At 41.7% G+C, this 20,027-nt stretch overlaps 2 pseudogenes; one reads left to right on the plus strand and one right to left on the minus strand.

Moving 5' to 3' along the window:
- Positions 1-322: 322 nt before the first annotated feature.
- LOC149747073 (histone deacetylase complex subunit SAP18 pseudogene) lies at positions 323-3,537 on the plus strand (annotated as a pseudogene).
- An 11,108-nt stretch (positions 3,538-14,645) lies between these two features.
- LOC149747074 (anaphase-promoting complex subunit 11 pseudogene) lies at positions 14,646-15,242 on the minus strand (annotated as a pseudogene).
- Positions 15,243-20,027: the final 4,785 nt, after the last annotated feature.

The raw sequence follows: 20,027 nt of genomic DNA on the forward strand, positions 1-20,027 counted from the left end.
CCTGTTCTTCAGAACACATCAAGAACTTTTACAAATCATCAACAACAAGAAGATAACCCAATTGTTTGAATAGAAAAGGACTTGAACATACCCTTCTCCAGAAAAGAAATGCAAATGGTCAACAAGCACATAAAAAGATGTGCACAATAAGAAAGGAAGCCCACGAGGTGGAACTATGTCAGAGGAAAGCAAGAACCCATGGAAAGAGCTTTCAGTAGCAAAGCAGGAGTGAACTGAACAACCAAATACTGTTCTGCTGAATTGTAACCAAAAGCTTAGAATAATGATCTGGGTGGAGTGTCCACCCTGTTAAAAGTAAAGTTTATATATATATATATATATATATATATAGAGAGAGAGAGAGAGAGAGAGAGAGAGAGAGAGTGTGTGTGTGTGTGTGTGTGTGTGTTTCATGAGAACTGTTGAATGAACTGTGAGGAAGAACTCCAAATAGTTGATGTAGATACTCAGTCATTCATTAAGGGGGTGGGGCTATCTCCCCTGTCCTGAAGTGTGGGGGCCTCATCTTAAAGGAGACACACAGTGCAGACTTAAGGAAAAAGTGATGTCACAGTGGGGGAAACCTTACAAACAGTACCTAAGCCAGGAAGACAAAGTTAACATGAACAGTGATAAGTTGCTTTGATGTATGTTCCCGTGATATAAAGTCATGAGAAAGCACTTAACCTCTGGGATCTGCTTCCTCAAAACCCATGAGTCTATTCGAATCACAAGAAAAACAGCAAGTAAATCTCAGTGTGGGACAGGCTACAAAATACCTAACTGTCTCCTCCTGAACACAGTCTAGGTCACTGAGAGAAGGATAGTGTAAGAAAATATCAAAGCCAAAGAGATCCAAAAGTGACATGATGAGTCAATGCCATGTGATACCCTGGATGTGATCCTAGGGCAGAAAAATGGAGAATAAAAGGAACCTGAATAAAATATGGCTTTTAGTTCATAGTAAGGTATCCATATTTGTTCATTGATTGTGACAGTTCTGTAGAAAACTAGAATGAGAGGTGAAATTAAAAGTTAAATAAGAACAAGCTACTGCATCAACCTGTAAATCTAGAATAAAAGGGTGATTTCCTCATAACACACAAACAAAATTAACCCTCAGGTATGGAAAATACAAGCAGACCAATTAACCATCCTATGACCCTTTCTCCCTGATCATTTCCAAAGAAGATAAAATACTGAAGCATAAATTAATTAATACAATTTTTAATTTACCTACTCTTGGCTATTACTATAGAGAGTCTAATAATATTGGGGTCTGTTGAAAAACGTGTTTGCCACGTTGAAAAATTGTGCAATGAAGAATACATATGCCAGTATAATTATAAAATGGTGTATTCATAAATGTGCTAGTCTCCTTTGGAATGCTGACATTTGGTGGTTCACAATCTCCTACTCCCTAATTTTCACTAGAAATTAAGGTTATAAAGGGTAAGAATTCTAATATATTTACATGAACTATTGGGAATAATAAGGGTGAAGTAAAAACTGTGTTCAAAATATGCAAAGAAAATAAATTGGTTTTTGGTAAGGAAGGGTAAAAAAGGTATTATGGATGTGGTTTTGGTGAGGTGAAAGAACGGGTTGTTTTTGCCCTAAAATAATTTAGAGGTTGTGTCAGTGTTCCAGAATGCATAAGAGGGATTAGGGACAAGAGCCTGAATGGGAAAATAAAGTTGTAACAGGCTTGTGGAAAAGAGAGAAACTTGTATGATCAAGCCGGCTAAGGTTGAATAAACTTATCTATAAGGTTTGTTTGTTTGTTTGTTTTTAATAAGGCCAACAGTGTAGGATGGAAAACTAGAATTTGCTTTATCTCTGTCAAAATGACAAAGTTTCTTGTATTATCAGTCTGTCTTAATAAGAGATTGGAAAAGATTTTTCTTTACCCTTTGAGTAATCTGCCTAGGAAACAACTATTTTGTGTCTTAAAGTAGTTTCCTGTACTTCCTGTTGTCTTTATCATGTCTTTGGTTAGGCAACAAAATCAAGAATTCTCTGTATTGAAAGAGATATGGTTTTTGGTTTTTGTTCTTTTACAAACATATAACTTTTTTTTTTGCCTTTGAAATATTTTATTGTCACTTTGGTTAAATAGATAAGAAGGATTGTTTCATAGTGATCTGTAATTCTATTTAGTTAAGTGTTCAAATATTTTGACATTTTGGACAACATCCTGTATCAATTTCTAAATAAAGTTTTATTGACTTTGAACTGACTGAGATTTCCCAGAGGGCTCCTGGAAAATCTCAAAGGATTTCTTCTCACAACTTGTAAAAAGATAGATGTTAAACTAATTAGGTTTACTTGATATATTAAATTACACAGAAAGCACTGTCAAACAAGAAGCAGTGTTTATGAAGGAGGATGATGGAGGTGAAGGTACACGTTACCCGGGAGGAAATTAAGAAGGAGCCAGAGAAGCCCATCAATAAAGAGAAGACATTCCTGCTGCTGCTGTGCGTCTTCACCACCAGTAACTTCTCCCACCACAGAATGGACATGTTCTCCTGCAGAAATGTACAATCCAGTGAGCTACAGAGCTACACTTGGTTGAATGCAACCTTGAAAGAACTGACTAGTTTAGTAAGAGAAGTCTACCCAGGAGCTAGAAAGGGTACATAGATCAATTTTGTAATTGTTTTATGGAACTTAAAAGATTCAGCTGTCAAATAAGAAGACTGGCAGCACCATGTCTAGGAGAAAGAAGACTGATGATTCTGTAACCCTGCAGTCTCAGAAGTTCCCTGTAGGAGATCACTTTGACATAACAATCACCCCTCTAAATGGGGCACTTCCTCCTTCTGACTATATGCAACCCTATTAAATTTTATTTAAAATTTCTTGTGAAAAAAAGAAGCAATGTTTAATCTTCTTTAGTTTATATTTTTATGGATATATGCTATTAATATGTTTCCAAAATTGTATAAAGTTCCTAGAAATATGTCAATGTCTTTGTTGTCCATGACATTGGACATGAAATGTCCAGTTATAATGTAATTAGTCATAATTCCTGTTATTATCTTAAAATGTTATGTCACTGAAACAATCAAATTTCCTAGTCGCATTAAAGTGAACTCTCATCAGGTCTTTAATCCTGACCATCTTAAGCCTTTTGTCATTCATAGTTATCCTTTTACTCTGATGCTTTCTGAAAGCTCTTACAGTCAGTTACACACCAATGTGCTTCATCATCAACAAAAAAGGAAAGATTTAGTGGAGACGTTGATGTGTTCCTGAACTGCTGACCCCAAATCAAGCAAAATAAGAGTGAATTACATGTGACTGAATGAACTGATAAAGATCATTATAATTTTTCTAAACTTTTGTTTGAAACATGCTGGTTCTTTAATGACTTATATTCCAGATTAAGAAACCGTCTTGCCCTTTTTTAAACAAGCTATCTATAACTTGCAACAGTTTAATACATTAAGCCTTTGTAAATTAAAAATAATATACATTTATCTTTTCTCTCTTCTTGATCCCTCTGGAATTTAGCAACTCTTACTGAATACAGTTCACCCTTGAGTAACATGGGTTTGAACTGCATGGGTTCACTTATAGGCAGATATTTTTTCCCTTGTAAATATTACAGTACCACACGACCTGGGGTTTGTTGAATCCAAGGGTTCAGAACTGCAGATATGTTTTCCTTTATTCATCCATCTATTTCCAAATATTTGTCAAGTGCTCACTAGTGATTGGCACTGAGCTTAGGCAGTGGAGATGCTGTAATGAAAAGAAGGAATGTGCTCATTGTCCTAAGGGAAAATGCATGGTGGGAAGCAGACATTAAACAAGTAATAACAGTATGAACCATATACATCAAATGGGATAGCTGCTATAATGGACTGACAGATACACACTAGTAAATATAAAATAGACAACAAGGACCTACTGTATAGCACAGGGAACATAATGTATGTATAACTGAATCATTTTGCTGTACACCTGAAACACAACATTGTAAATCAACTAAACTTCAATTTTTAAAAGGGCAGTCTTGAGTCACTCTTTAGTGATTTAACCTCTTAGACATAACTCGTTGAATGGAAAGGAAGGAATCCAAGCCAGGTAGATCACTTAGAGTGTATGCTGGTCATTCTTCTTTTGCCTCTGCCCCATCTCTTATCTCCCTACCCTGCAATTCTGTTCCTTTTTTATCCTTCCCTGCCCTGCTCTGTGTCCAGGGGGCTGACCAACTTACTGGGATTCCCTTACCCTCTGGCTGCCAGTGGGTCTGGAGTATGGAGCACAGAGGTCTAGATGTTACTTTGTTCTCTCTCTGCCTCATCACTGTGGATTTTTCAGTGGATGGGTCTGTCTTTAACTACAGCTCTTTTGGGGAAAAACCTCATCCTCCAGTCTTCCCTCTTCTTTCTCCCTCTGACCTAGTGATGATAGAAGCCTCCTCCTGTTGCTAGATTTTGGGTGCCTTAATCTCCATTACTGGTTCTTTAATTTTTTCCTCCATCACTCTCAAACCGCCCTTAATTAAATTCTGCTGAAAAATAACAGCCAAGTAAGCCCTCTGTTTTCTGCTGAGACTCTGAATGATACAGAGTGCTTCTTTATTAATTTGCAATTAGAACCAAGAGGATTAACTGTATTCTTCTTTTCATGGCAATGAAGTTACTTGCATAAATTCTATAACAATCTATTCTCCTTGTAACAGAACACAATTAGAAACATCGATTTATTACCAAGGCTTTGCCTGAAATGTCATATTTAGAAAGATGTAGATAGAACCAAACCATTTTCAGGAACTATGTTGATTTTGTGGGGTCAATGCTTACAAAGTCCCTTGAAAATAACTGGTCTGGTACCTGGCTTACAGGGTTCCCAGGCTTACCCTGGGAAGTGAGGAAGGGAGTTCACTTCCTGACAAACTCAGGAACCTTAGGCTATTTGGGGGACATTGAGAAGAGAGAAGTTCACCCAAATCGAGGTATTGCAGGGGAAATATGATGGTGAGTCCATGGCTTGGCTTCCTAGCCTTGAGAGACTTTTAAAAATTGAATCTGATAGAAAGCCCAGAAATATACCCAGGAACTGATGGTCAACTAATCTATGACAAAGGAGGCAAGAATATAATGGAGAAAAGACAGTCTCTTCAATAAGTGGTGCTGGGAAAGCTGGACAGCTACATGGAAAAGAATGAAATCACAACATTCTCTCACACCATATACAAAAATAAACACAAAATGGATTAAAGACCTAAATATAAGACCAGATACTGGGGGCTTCCCTGGTGGCGCAGTGGTTGAGAGTCCGCCTGCCGATGCAGTGGACACAGGTTCGTGCCCGGTCCGGGAAGATCCCACGTGCCGCGGAGCGGCTAGGCCCGTGAGCCATGGCCGCTGAGCCTGCGTGTCCGGAGCCTGTGCTCCACAACGGGAGAGGCCACAACAGTGAGAGGCCCGCATATTGCAAATAAAAAAATAAATAAATAGAAGACTGGATACTATAAAACTCCTAGACAAAAATATAGGGAGAACAATTTTTGACATAAATTGCAGCAACATTTTTTTGAATCCACCTCCTAGAGTAATGGAAACGAAAGCAGAAAATAAACAAATAGGGCCTAATAAAACTTAAAGGCTTTTTCACAGCAAAGGAAACCATAAACAAAACAAAAAACAGCATATGGAATGGGAAAAAATATTTGCAAATGATGCGACAAATGAGGAATTAGTTTCCGAAATATACAAACAGCTTAATATCAAAAAATGCATGGGAGCTTCCCTGGTGGTGCAGTGGTTACGCATCCGCCTGCCAATGTAGGGGACACAGGTTCAAGCTCTTGTTCAGGAAGATCCCACATGCCGCAGAGCAACTAAGCCTGTGCGCCACAACTACTGAGCCTGCTCTCTGAAGCCCACAAGCCACAACTACTGAGCCCATGTGCCACAACTACTGAAGCCCGCACACCTAGAGCCGATGCTCCACAACAAGAGAAGCCACCGCAATGAGAAGCCTGCGCACCACAACGAAGAGTAGCCCCCACTCGCCAAAACTAGAGAAAGTCCGCGCACAGCAATAAAGAAACAAAGCAGGCAAAAGTAAAATAAATAAAATTTTAAAAAATGCATGGGAGACCTAACTAAACATTTCTCCATAGAAGACATAGAGATGGCCAACAGGCACATAAAAACATCACTAATTATTAGAGAAATGCAAATCAAAACTACAATGAGGTATCACCTCACACTAGTCAGAATGGCCATCATCAAAATGTCTACAAATCATAAATTCTGGAGAGGGTGTGGAGAAAAGAGAACCCTCCTACAGTGTTGGTGGGATTGTAAATTGGTACAGCCACTATGGAGAACAGTACGGACTGGAGGTTCCTTAAAAAACTAAAAATAGGGTTATCATATGACCCGGCAATCCCACTTCTAGGCATATATCCTGAGAAAACAATAATTCAAAAAGATACATGTACCCCAATGTTCACAGAAGAACTATTTACAATAGTCAGGATATGGAAGCAGCCTAAATGTCCATCGACAGAGGAATGGATAAAAAAGATGTGGTACATATACACAATGCGATACTATTCAGCCATTAAAAAAAGAATGAAATGATGCCATTTGCAGTAACATGGATGGACCTAGAGATTATTATACTAAGTGAAGTAAATCAGAGAAGGACAAATATCATATGATATCACTTATATGTGGAATCGAAAAAATAATACAAATGAGCTTATTTACAAAACAGAAAAAGACTCACAGACATAGATAAAAAACTTATGGTTACCAAAGGGGAAAGGAGGGGAAGGGATAAATTAGGAGTTTGGGAATAAAGTATACACACTATATATAAAATAGATGTATAGCACAGGGAACTATACTCAATATCTTGTAATAACCTATAATGGAAGAAAATCCAAATATATATATATATATGTAATATTTACAAATACATAAATATTTATAACTTAATCACTTTGCTGTATACCTGAAACTAACACATTGTAAATCAACTATATTTCAATAAATTTTTAAAATAAACAAACAAAAATAAAAATTGAATCTGAGACTCCCTATTAACAGTTCCAGCAATACAAACTGCTCTGCTCTGAGAAATACCACGACAGTGACACGAATGTACGTGCTGTCACTGAAGACACTCAAGCTGCAAACACATTGAATGATTTGCAGATTTTTTTTTTTAGTTTTTAATTTTGGCTGTGCCAGGTCTTAGTTGTGGGATCTTCGTTGCAGCATGTGGGATCTTTAGTTGCAGCATTAAGGATCTTTAGTTGCGGCATGCAGGCTCATAGTTGCAGCATGCGAACTCTTAGTTGTGGCATGTATGCAGGATCTAGTTCCCCGACTAGGGATCAAACCCGGGCCCCCTGCATTGAGAGTGCAGAGTCTTACCCACTGGACCAGCAGGGAAGTCCTGATTTTCAGATATTAAATCATTCTTGCATCCCTAGAATAAATCCCACTTGATCATGGTGTATGATTCTTTTAATGTATTCTTTTTTTTTTTTTTTTTTACGGTACGCGGGCCTCTCACTGTTGCGGCCTCTCCCGTCGCGGAGCACAGGCCCCGGACGCGCAGGCTCAGCGGCCATGGCTCACGGGCCCAGCCGCTCTGCGGCATGTGGGATATTCCCGGACCGGGCACGAACCCGTGTCCGCTGCATCGGCAGGCGGACTCCCAACCACTGCGCCACCAGGGAAGCTCTCTTTTAATGTATTCTTGAATTTGGTTTGCTAATATTATGTTGAGGATTTTTGCATCTATGTACATCAAGGTCCTTCTTGATATTCTTAAAATCCGAATTTAAAATATTATCTCAGTGAAAAATTACAGGTAAATGCAAAAATATCAAGAAAGTGAAAGAGTCCTTAGAAATAAATGATAAGGAATAACAGATAAAAGGAACAAGGACTCAAAATAACTTACTTTCCATAAGAATTTTAGCTCTTCAGAGGAATTCTCATTAAAATCAATGTAAAAGGCAAGCTTTAGATTAAAATTTAAAACTTTTGAGGGCACTATATTTCCATGGTGAAATGGAAACGTAATTTATGTATAAGATATTAAGGAATACTGTTTTCAAAAACTTTTAATGACTTGGATAAGTACTAATATTAAGTGAAAAGGTAACTAGGAATATAGGATGATCGCATCTAATTTAGATGAAATATAGATATGCTGAGCGCTAGTTCTCAAATTTTTAAAAAGGTTTTAGTGTTAATACAATGGGAAGGATTCCATAAACATGCTTTGGTTTGATATTCTGTTTTCTTTCAACCAGACACACAGAGCTGCGATGCAGACCAGTTGTGACCAACACTTTCCCACGCCACCCCCAGTGCGTCCTGAGAGGCATTGACATTCTGTCCTGGAGCCCAGTGCCTGACTCAGGGGCTCCATAAATGCTCCCTGATATACTGCACTTGGGAAGAAGCCTATTTTTCCATAGCGTGAAATAATAGGAAAATTACTTCCACTAGAAGATTCCCCCCTAAACATTGAATCTTACAAATTTGGTTTTGATCTAACTGCAATCCTGTGAAGATATCTGAGTTTAAATGTGGCCTCCTTTTTTTTTTTTTTTTTTTTTTTTTTGCTGTACGCGGGCCTGTCACTGTCGTGGCCTCTCCCATTGCAGAGCACAGGCTCCGGACGCGCAGGCTCAGCAGCCATGGCTCACGGGCCCAGCCGCTCCGCGGCTTGGGGGATATTCGCGGACCGGGGCACGAACCCGTGTCCCCTGCATCGGCAGGCTGACTCTCAACCACTGCGCCACCAGGGAAGCCCTAGATGTGACTTCTTTTGCAACAGAACCAGGGAACCCTGAGCACTCCTGTCATTTCTCATGTGACCACCAGAGGGCAGTGCGTGACTGCTAGTGACAATCACACTGCCCCCCACCCACCCACCCACCCCCCGTCAAACCTTTTACAAACAGTCTTCCTCAGAACATGTTTTATAGCCTTAGAGCATTTCTTTGAGGATTATTTAATTTCCTTTTATTTTTCAAACCTTTGGAATCTAATGAAAACTCCTTACAAATAACAACTAAAGGTAATGCACTGGATGGGAGATGCCCCTCCTTACACAGGCAGACACGTGAAATTATGTGTGTCTGAATGAGATGGACCATTGCCTAACATAAAATTTAAAAACTCATCCAAAATGGATCAAAGACCTAAATTTAGGAGCTAAATCTATAAACTTATAGAAGACAACATAGGAGCAAATCTTCATGACTTTGGATTTGGAGTCGTTTTCTTAAAGGTGACACCTTTCATAAAGGGTCACCAACATGACTGCTTTCCATTTGGCTCTTAGTGTGCCTCAGGCCCCAGGCAAGAATTATACAGGTCATTTCTCCAGTAATTCTCCCAAAACCCATTAAGCAGTGCCAGTTATTTTCTCCATTTTAGAGATTGGGTCACTGAGGCTCACAGCCTTGCTCGATCTCCCAGCTAAGAAGTGGCTGAGCAGGGACCAGAGTGCAGTCTCTCTGCCCTTGGACCCTGCGCTCTCTCCACACTGCTCCTCCCTGGATTCCTCCAGAAATCGGATCCCCAGACCTTGAGAACTCACTGAGATCTGGGGCGGGGTCACCACTTATGCCTGGAGCTTGGTTTTTTGGCCAGGAACGGCCCACCCTGGCCATTGGGGGCCCTCGTGGTGCCAGGATCAGCCGATATCTGGGCAGAAGGAGGTCTCTCTATGGGAACCAAGAGTAAAGGTTGTTGTATTATCAGAGCTGAGAAGTCCCCCTGCAGCATCTGGTTGCAGCCTGCTTGTCAGGTGGGCCCTACAGGGGTCTACTGAACACTGGGTTCAAATCCTGCCGCTGCCAGTCTGTGGGGCAGAAAATGGGGCAGTTTATTTCGGTTCCATTCCCTCATCAGTCAAGCAAGGACAGTGTTTCTACATTCTTCCTGGGGTTTTAAGAGATTCAATGAGACGATTCATGTCTGGAAAAGAGACCTAGGTAAGGACTGGATCATCCTTAGCTGTACCTGCTGATATGACCTCCCTGCAAGCCCTCTGCTGCCCTGGGCTCCCTGCCTCTGCCCACTCTGTTCCCTCTGCTGAGGACCCAGCTCCCTCAGACTCAGATGATTCTCCAGAAAGCCTTTTTCTCACTCCCATTGGCTGGGGTGTCCCTTGGCCTGCGGTGGGGAACAGCACTGGGGCTCACGCCATCAGACTCAGGACATTCCCTGGAGCTGGATATGAGCCTGTGCCTGAGGACGATGAGGTTCTGAGTGTGCAGAGCTGACCCTGGAGCTCCGTGCATAGTGCCGTCTCCTCCTCGGACCACAGGCCGGGGCGCCCAGCAAAGGGTCTCCCTCCTTCCAAGCAGCCACAGTGAGCTGCACTGAGCTCCCTGGGGTGCCTCCCACTTCCCCTGTGCCTCGCCCCGAGACAGCATCTCAGGGTCCCGCAGCCACCGGGGGCGGGGGGCAGTGTCTTCTCGCGGGTCGATATTGAAAGTCAGTTTCTGGAGAAGAAGTTAGTCTTTAATGGAAACAACACTGGGAAGAATCTGGGCCCCTTCATACAAACCAACACTGAGCCTGAGCCCGTAACCGTGACGGCACTGCCCCTGCCGTGGGGACCCTGTCCCGTGGGCCTCACTGCTCTCCACCCCGGTTCCATCAGGGGCGTCCCTCTCTTACCCTCAGGGGATCCCTGAGTGTCCTCCCTGTGAAGGTCTATGTTCTGTGCATGGGGACCCATCTCTTGGCCGAGGAGAGGGAGATCGCTGACCCGCAGCCACAGATAGAGCGCCCTCTGTCCTCACCTTGAGGGAGGTGAGGGCTCCCCCCTTCTCCTCACCTGGGGTCTTGGGCGGGAAGCAGAACCCCACCCCAAGCAGAAGCTGAATGTGAGGGGTGCCAGGGCTGGGGGCTGGCGCAGGGCCGAGCCAGGGGTCAGTGCTGGGGGAGCCCGAGGGGTGCTCAGTGGCGGTGCCGCCTCCAGAGCCCCCAGCCCGAAGCTCTGACCTTCCCGCAGCTCCCAGGGCGCCCACGTGCTTTGCTGAGGCCTCTCCTGCTCACACAAGCTGCAGTGGTTCTTGCTGTAGCGGCTCAGAACTTCGTCTGGCCTGAGCACAGTCAAAGCCACGTCTGTAAGTCGCCCACCTGCTCTGAGGGGTGATCTCTTGGGAAGAAGGAGCCCCGCCTTGGAGGGGGAGGGAATGGCCGGGCCTGAAGCCTCCTCTGGCCGGGAAGCAGGGCAGGCGTCCTTGGCTCGGAAGCGGAGTTAGGAGCCCAGGGCTGGGTGGCTCCCGGGTGGGGCCGGGCAGGGCTGGGTGTGTCACTGGACCGGCAGGGCTAAGATGAGCTCCGGGAAATAGGGCAGGGTGTGGGGCGGGAAACCTGGGCCAGGGGACTGGGGTGGCCCCTCCCTGCTCCGCGGGTCACTCTCAGACACCCTGAGGGCCTTCACTGCCCAGTAGGCCACCTCCCTGCCTCAGGCGGAGCTCCGGGCTCTCGGGAGCCCCTGCTTTCCCAAACGAGGCGCAAACTTGATGAAGAGACACAGGTAGTGGAAACTGCAGCCAACACCTAAAAACACGTATGAATTGTGTTCCCCAAATTCCACTTATAGGGACCAGTCCTTAAAAAAAATAGAGACTGAAGGATGCAGATGTACAGTACAATTAGTAGAGCGAAAAACTGGGAATGGTCCAATTGTGAACAGCCGGGGCTGCTGAGTAACCTGGAATGCGTGGCCACCGATACAGGACAAGGGATGCAGGACTGACGTGCATGTCCACCTGTGGGGACATCAGTTTACCGAAGCAGACAGCCCTGGAGCCTCACCACCCTTACCCTCTTGTGTGCACACACACACACACACACCCCACTGCACTATCCAATGGAAAAGACTGGAAAAATGGAAACCACTTGTTAAGGACAATTATTTCTTTTTTTCAGAATTTTATTTTATTTTCTCCCAGTTTTATTGAGATATAGACACACAGCACTGTATAAATGTAAGGTATACAGCATACCAATTTGACTTACAATCATCATGAAGTTTAGCTACTATCCATCCTCTCATATAGACACAAAATAAAAGAAAAAGAAAACATGTGTTTTCCCTTGTGAGGAGAGCTCTTAGGATTTACTCTTAAGAACTTTCATATATAACATACAGCAGTGGTAACTGTATTTATCATGTTGGACATCACATCCCTAGTACTCATTTATTTTTTTTTTTGAATTTTTGAATTTTATTGCATTTATTTTTTTATAGAGCAGGTTCTTATTATTATCTATTTTATACATATCAGTGTATACATGTCAATCCCAATCTCCCAATTCATCCCACCACCATCCCCTGCCGCTTTCCCCCTTGGTGTCCATACATTTGTTCTCTACATCTGTGTCTCTGTTTCTGCCCTGCAAACAGGTTCATCTGTACCATTTTTCTAGGTTCCACATATATGCATTAATATATATTTGATTTTCTCTTTCTGACTTACTTCACTCTGTATGACAGTCTCTAGATCCATCCACGTCTCTACAAATGACCCAATTTTGTTCCTTTTTATGGCTGAGTAATATTCCCTTGTATATATGTACCATATCTCCTAGTACTCATTTACCTTATAATTGGAAGTTTGTACCTTTTCAACCACCTTCATTGAGTTCCCCTTCCCATAACCCCCCACTCTTGTAACCACAGATCTGGTCTTTTCTTCTATGAGCTTGTTTGTTTGTTTTTCAAAGTATATTGGACCTTGAACACTATGTTAGTTCCTGGCACACAACACAGTGTTATGTCTATACATTTCAAAATGGTCATCATGATTAGTCTAGTTACCATCTGTCTCCAGACAAAAATATTAAATTATTATTGACCATATGCCCCACTAATACAATACATTTCATTCCTGTGACTCATTTATTTGTAACTGGAAATCTGTACCTCTTCATCTCCCTCACCTATTTCTGGCATCCCCATACGACTCTTCCTTCTAAAAACTACCTGTTTGTTCTCTGTATCTATGAGTCTGTTGCTATTTTGTTGTTCGTTCTTTCATTTGTTTTGATTTTTAGATTCCACACAGAAATAAAATAATATGATATTTGTCTTTGTCTGACTGATTTCGCTAAGCATAAGGTCCATCCATGCTGTTGCAAATGGCAAAATTTCATTCTTTTTTGATAGCAGAGTAATAGTCCATTGTGTGTGTGTGTGTGTGTGTGTGTGTGTGTGTACCACATATTTTTTAATCTATTCATCTGTCGATGGGCACTTAGATTGCTTCCATATCTTGGTTATTGTAAATTATGCTGTTATGAACGTTGGGGTGCATATATATCTTTTTGAATTAGGGTTTTGGTTTTCTTTTGATAAATACCTAAAAGTGGAATTGCTGGGTTGTATGGTAGTTCTATTTTTAGTTTATTTAGGAAACTCAATACTGTTTTCCACAGTGGCTGCACCAATTTACATTCCCACAAACAGTATATAAGGGTCCCCTTTTCACCACATCCTCTCCAACATTTGTTATCTGTGTTCTTTTTGATGACAGCCATTCTGACAAGAATGAAGTGATATCTCGTTGTGGTTTTGATTTGCATTTGTCTGATGATTGGTGATGTTGAGCATCTTTTCATGTGTCTGTTGGTCATCTGTATGTTCTTGGGGAAATATCTGTTCAGCTCTTCTGCTCATTTGGGTTTTTGTTTTTTGGGGGTTGAGCTGAATGAGCTCTTTGTCTATTTTGGGTGTTAAGCCCTCATCAGAGACATTGTGTGCAAACATCTTCTCCCATTCAGTAGGCAGCCTTTTCCCTTTGTTGATAGTTTCCTTCACTGTGCAAAAGATTTGAGTTTGATGGAATCCCATCTGTTTATTTTTGCTTTTGTTTTCCTGGCCTGAGGAACATATCTGAGAAAATATTGCTAAGACCGATATCAAAGTGCATATTGCCTATGTGTTCTTCTAGAAGTTTTATGGTGTCAGGTCTTACATTTAAGTCTTTAATCCATTTTGAGTTTATTTTGTATCTGGTTTAAAAGGAAGACAATTATTTCTTGCTAGAAGGAATGTATCTTCTTTTCTTATTTTTATTTATTTATTTTTAATTAATTTATTTTATATTTGGCTGCATTGGGTCTTTGTTGCTGCACTCAGGCTTTTCCCTAATTGTGGCGAGCAGGGCCTACTCTTCGTTGCGGTGCACGGGCTTCTTATTGTGGTGGCTTCTCTTGTTGTGGAGCACGGGCTCTAGGTTCACGGGCTTCAGTAGTTGTAGCTCTTGGGCTCTAGAACGCAGGCTCAGTACTTGTGGCACAGGGCTTAGTTGCTCCATGGCATGTGGGATCTTCCTCGACCAGGGCTCGAACCCATGTCCCCTGCATTGGCAGGTGGATTCTTAACCATTGCACCACCAGGGGAATCCCTCACAGGTCTTTGTTTTTGTTTTTGGTTTTTTTGCCAGTCTCATGTGGTTTAATGAGTTTTACTTATTGGATAAAAGTGTCAATGTTGTGATGGAAAAAGAAACAAACGCAGCTCCAGTCCTCGTTTCAACCCTGTCACAGCCCAAAGGGGACTGGCCCAGTGGAGACCATGGCCACCCAGAGCCACTGTGGGGGCGGGGCCGTCTCAGGGCAAGGGGAGAGTAGGGCAGTGCAGCCTCACTCCTTGAACTTCCACTCCTGGCGGCACATGGGGCAGTGCTGCTGCACCTGCTGCACGTTGAGCCACTTGAGGATGCAGTGCGTGTGGAAGCAGTGAGAGCACTGGCCCCACACCAGCGGGCAGTCTTCACCTGGCACCTTGCAGTCCAGGCAACAGCCATTGAAGGCCATCCGGCAGATGCCGCAGTTCTCATTGTTGGCCACCCAGAGCCAAATGACCACGCCGTTCCAGCACTTGATCTTCACCTTCATGGTGCGGGAAGCCCCTGCCGACCTAATCGCGCGCTGCCCCACCCGCCTTCAGTTGGCAGCGCCGGCGCCGCGCGGGAAGACATGTCAGGTCTTTTTTAATTTACAAAATTTTTAGTTTTTAAGGAAGTTTCTGGCGAAGATAAAATCAAGCAAAATCTGCTCTTCATAGCCTACCCTCCCCAAATTTGGGGCCAAAACATACATATGCAGATATGCATAGAGTAAGTAAACACCTTGGAATGATTATACCTTGATAAAGAGCATAAAGAATTAAAGAACCTGCTCTAGACAGTGAACGTTTAGCATATTCTGTTGTATTGTAAAGGGGGTGAAAACTATTAGAGGAACAATTTAAGCTCTGAAGCTCGGAGCTGCAAGTGTGGATATCCAGTGGCACTCACCCAGGGTAATCTTTGAAAAGATTCTGGGAAGAAACTGAGAACCTTACAAAATATCCATAGTAATAACACCTTCACTTTATGTATTGAAGATAATATTATCTGTTAGAAAATAGAAACTTCTCCTTGGAGTTAGATTACTATGATGTTCATATACAAAAACTAGATTGGAACATTCATTTTCATACAAGGAAAAATGTTTTTCAGACATTTATTTAAGTGATATTTATATTTATTATTAAAGTGATATTTTTCCTGATCTATCACAGACCGAAAACCTCCAGTGTACAGAGCTTGCTAGCATGGATTAACTTTCTGTGATAATTATCCTGGAAATCATATTAGCAAGGACCAAAAATCGATGGGGCAACTGTGTGCAATTTTGCTCAAGACATCCCTCATGGCGCAGTGGCAAAGAATCTGCCTGCCAATGCAGGGGACACAGATTCGAGCCCTGGTCCAGGAAGATCCCACATGCCACAGAGCGACTAAGCCCGTGCGCCACAACGACTGAGCCTGCACTGTAGAGCCCACGAGCCACAATTACTGAGTCTGTGTGCCACAACTACTGAGCCTGCGCTCTAGAGCCTGTGAGCCACAACTACTGAACCCGTGTGTCACAACTACTGAAGTCCACACGCCTAGAGCCCGTGCTCTGCAAAAAGAGAAGCCACCACAATGAGAAGTCTGCACACCGCAACAAAGAGTAACCCCCGCTCGCTGCAACTAGAGGAAGCCCACGCACAGCAACGAAGACCCAACGCAGCCAAAAAGAAATAAATAAAATAAATAAATTTACTAAAAAAAAAAAAAAAAGACAGTCGGTGTCCATTTTACTCACACAAATGGCAAACAAACCTGGGTTTGAACACTGAAGGGCAGAAATGCCTCTTCAACACCAGAGTTCTGGAAAATTCTCATACCTTTTTTGTAACATTCCAGGAATTGGCTAAGTGGAAATGTGGGTTATGATACCATTGGAATTCAATGAATAACTTTAAAAAAAAGTCTCACATACTTTCTTTTTCTTAAACAACTTTATTGAGACATAATTTACAAATTATATAATTCACCCATTTAAAGTGTACAATTCAATGGGTTTTAGTATATATTCACTGAGTTGTGCAACTATCATCACAATCAATTTTAGAATATTTTCATCACATTCCCCCAAACCCATACCCATTAGCAGTCACTTCCCACTCCCCCCCGACCTCTCCCAGCCCCTGGCAACCACTGATCTGATTTCTGTCTCTATAGATTTGCCTGCTCTGTGCATTTTATATCAATGAGATCATATGAGATGTAGGAATTATTTTTTCTTGAGGGAAGGGGTAGGGAAAGAGCAATGGTCTGCTTTTCTATTATTGTAAATTTCTTGTCATATAATATTTATAATCCTTCTGTCCCTAAATATTATCTTCCTAATTTCCATCCCAGCTGGTAATGGAAAAGAGGATGGTTCGTGACTAGTTATGGCATGGTGTTCTGCTGCACAAAGTGCGTGCTCCACTTGGACACTGCAGGAAGGGGAGGGTGTGGCAGACGCCTCTGCTCTAGTCCCCAGTGCTGCCTGTGGGTCCCCAGCCTCCTACATCACCTAACCAGGTAATAGGAGAAGCCAGATGTGTAAGGATAAGCTGGACGTCTGTGAGAAAGACTTGAGAGTCAAACACCAGAGAAATTAGCTCAAACGTCAAGTAGAAGGGACAACAGCAAGAATGGAGAGGTGATGCAGCGTCTAGCGTTTAGACAGAAATCAGATCAGATTAACAGCAGGTAAAAAGCAAGCAATCAGTATCCACAGCATTTGCCCAGGTGCTCTGATAGCCTTAGTCTAGAACACAGCTATTCCACTGGGAAACACTGAAGGGCCAATGGTCCCTTATCATTGAGTTAAGTCTTTGTGTTCCGGGAGAATGGATAGGCACCCTTGGTTGCCTTCAAAATAGTCATTTTCCCCATCCCACCTCCACAACCCACATCCCCCCCTCCATTCCGGCTACGTATAGGTCTGCCAATGCCAGATACTATATTCCCATTCCTCCTTCCAGGGAGAGTCAAGCATGAGATCCAAACGTGGGAGACTGCTGGATGACTTCTCAGAATAGATTTCCTACCTAATTAAAAACAGATTCATGAAAAAAAAAATACCAGTGGCAAATTTGGCAAGACATTGTCTTCATTTGATCCCTGGAAGTGTAATAACCACCTTGAGACCATGAAGGGGTAAGTCAGAGGATGGCAACTTGGGAATACAGAATCCATCAAGACCTTGATGGCAATGTTGTACTTCTTTTTTCTTCTATTTTTTTTTAAGTAAAAGTATAATTTATTTATTTTTATTTGTCATTTTTAACATCTTTATTGGAGTATAATTGCTTTACAAAGATGTGCTAGTTTCTGCTTTATAACAAAGTGAATAGCTGTACTTCTGATGTAAGTAACCCCATGTGGCCTTTCTCAGCTTTTTGTTATGTGAGTTTATCAACATTTAGTTGGGCTTTCTGATATTTTTTATTTTACTTTTATTTTTTTAACATCTTTATCGGAGTATAATTGCTTTAAAACAAAGTGAATCAGCTATACATATACATATATCACAATATCTCTTCACTCTTGCATATGCCTCCCTCCCACACTCCCTATCCCACCCCTCTAGGTGGTCACAAAGCACCGAGCTAATATCCCTGTGCTTTGCGGCTGCTTCCCACTAGCTATCTATTTTACGTTTGGTAGTGTATATATGTCCATGCCAGTCTCTCACTTTGTCCCAGCTTACCCTTCCCTCTCCCCGTGTCCTCAAGTCCATTCTCTAGTAGGTCTGTGTCTTTATTCCCGTCTTGCCCCTAGGTTCTTCATGAACACTTTTTTTTTTTTTAGATTCCATATATATGTGTTAGCATACGGTATTTGTTTTTCTCTTTCTGACTTACTTCACTCTGTATGACACTCTAGATCCATTCACCTCACTACAAATAGCTCAATTTCGTTTGTTTCTATGGCGGAGTAATATTCCATTGTATATATGTGCCACATCTTCTTTATCCATTCATCTGTCGATGGACACTTAGGTTGCTTCCATATCCTGGCATTGTAATTAGAGGTGCAATGAACATTGTGGTACATGACTCTTTGAATTACGGTTTTCTCAGGGTATATGCCAATACTGGAATTGCTGGGTCATATGGTAGTTCTATTTGTAGTTTTTTAAAGGAACCTCCATACTGTTCTCCATAGTGGCTGTATCAATTTACATTCTCACCAACAGTGAAAGAAGGTTCCCTTTTCTCCACACCCTCTCCAATATTTATTGTTTCTAGATTTTTTGATGATGGCCATTCTGACCAGTGTGAGATGATACCTCACTGTAGTTTCGATTTGCATTTCTCTAAAGATTAATGATGTTGAGCATTCTTTCATGTGTTCGTTGCCAATCTGTATATCTTCTTTGGAGAAATGTCTATTTAGGTCTATGCCCATTTTTGGATTGGGTTGTTTGTTTTTTGATATTGAACTGCATGAGCTGCTTGTAAATTTAGGAGACTAAGCCTTTGTCAGTTGATTCATTTGCAAATATTTTCTCTCATTCTGAGGGTTGTCTTTTGGTCTTGTTTATGGTTTCCTTGCTGTGCAAAAGCTTTGAAGTTTAATTATGTCTCACTTATTTCTGTTTTTATTTCCATTTCACTAGGAGGTGGGTCAAAAAGGGTCTTGCTGTGATTTACGTCATAGAGTGTTCTGCCTATGTTTTCCTCTAAGAGTTTGATGGTGTCTGGCCTTACATTTAGGTCTTTAATCCATTTTGAGTTTATTTTTGTGTATGCTGTTAGAGAGTGTTCTAATTTCATTGTTTTACATGTAGCTGTCCAGTTTTCCCAGCACCATTTATTGAAGAGGCTGTCTTCCCTCCACTGTATATTCTTGCCTACTTTATCAAAGATAAGGTGACCATATGTGCGTGGGTTTATCACTGGGCTTTCTATCCTGTTCCATTGCTCTATATTTCTGTTTCTGTGCCAGTACCATACTGTCTTGATTACTGTAGCTTTATAGTATAGTCTGAAGTCAGGGAGCCTGATTCCTCCAGCTCCATTTTTCTTTCTCAAGATTGTTTTGGCTATTCGGGCTCTTCTGTGTTTCCATACATATTGTGAAATATTTTGTTCTATTTCTGTGAAAAATGCCAGTGGTAGTTTGACAGGGATTGCGTTGAATCTGTAGATTGCTTTGGGTAGTATAGTCATTTTCACAATGTTGATTCTTCTAATCCAAGAACATGGTATATCTCTCCATCTATTTGTATCATCTTTAATTTCTTTCATCAGTGTCATAATTTTCTGCATACAGGTCTTTGTCTCCTTAGGTAGGTTTATTCCTAGGTATTTTATTATTTTTGTTGCAGTGGTAAATGGGGGATTTTTCTTAATTTCAATTTCAGATTTTCCATTATTAGTGTATAGGAATGCAAGAGATTTCTGTGCATTAATTTTGTATCCTGCTAGTTTACAAAATTCATCGATTAGCTCTAGTAGTTTTCTGGTAGCATCTTTAGGATTCTCTATGTATAGTATCATGTCATCTGCAAACAGTGACCGCTTTACTTCTTCTTTTCCGATGTGGATTCCTTTTATTTCTTTTCCTTCTCTTATTGCTGTGGCTAAAACTTCCCAAACAATGTTGAATAATAGTGGTGAGAGTGGACAAC

This window comes from Delphinapterus leucas, chromosome 16 (genome assembly GCF_059928025.1).
Source record: "Delphinapterus leucas isolate spDelLeu-1000000601 "Yukka" chromosome 16, BTC_Dleu_Yukka2, whole genome shotgun sequence".
NCBI lineage: Eukaryota > Metazoa > Chordata > Mammalia > Artiodactyla > Monodontidae > Delphinapterus > Delphinapterus leucas.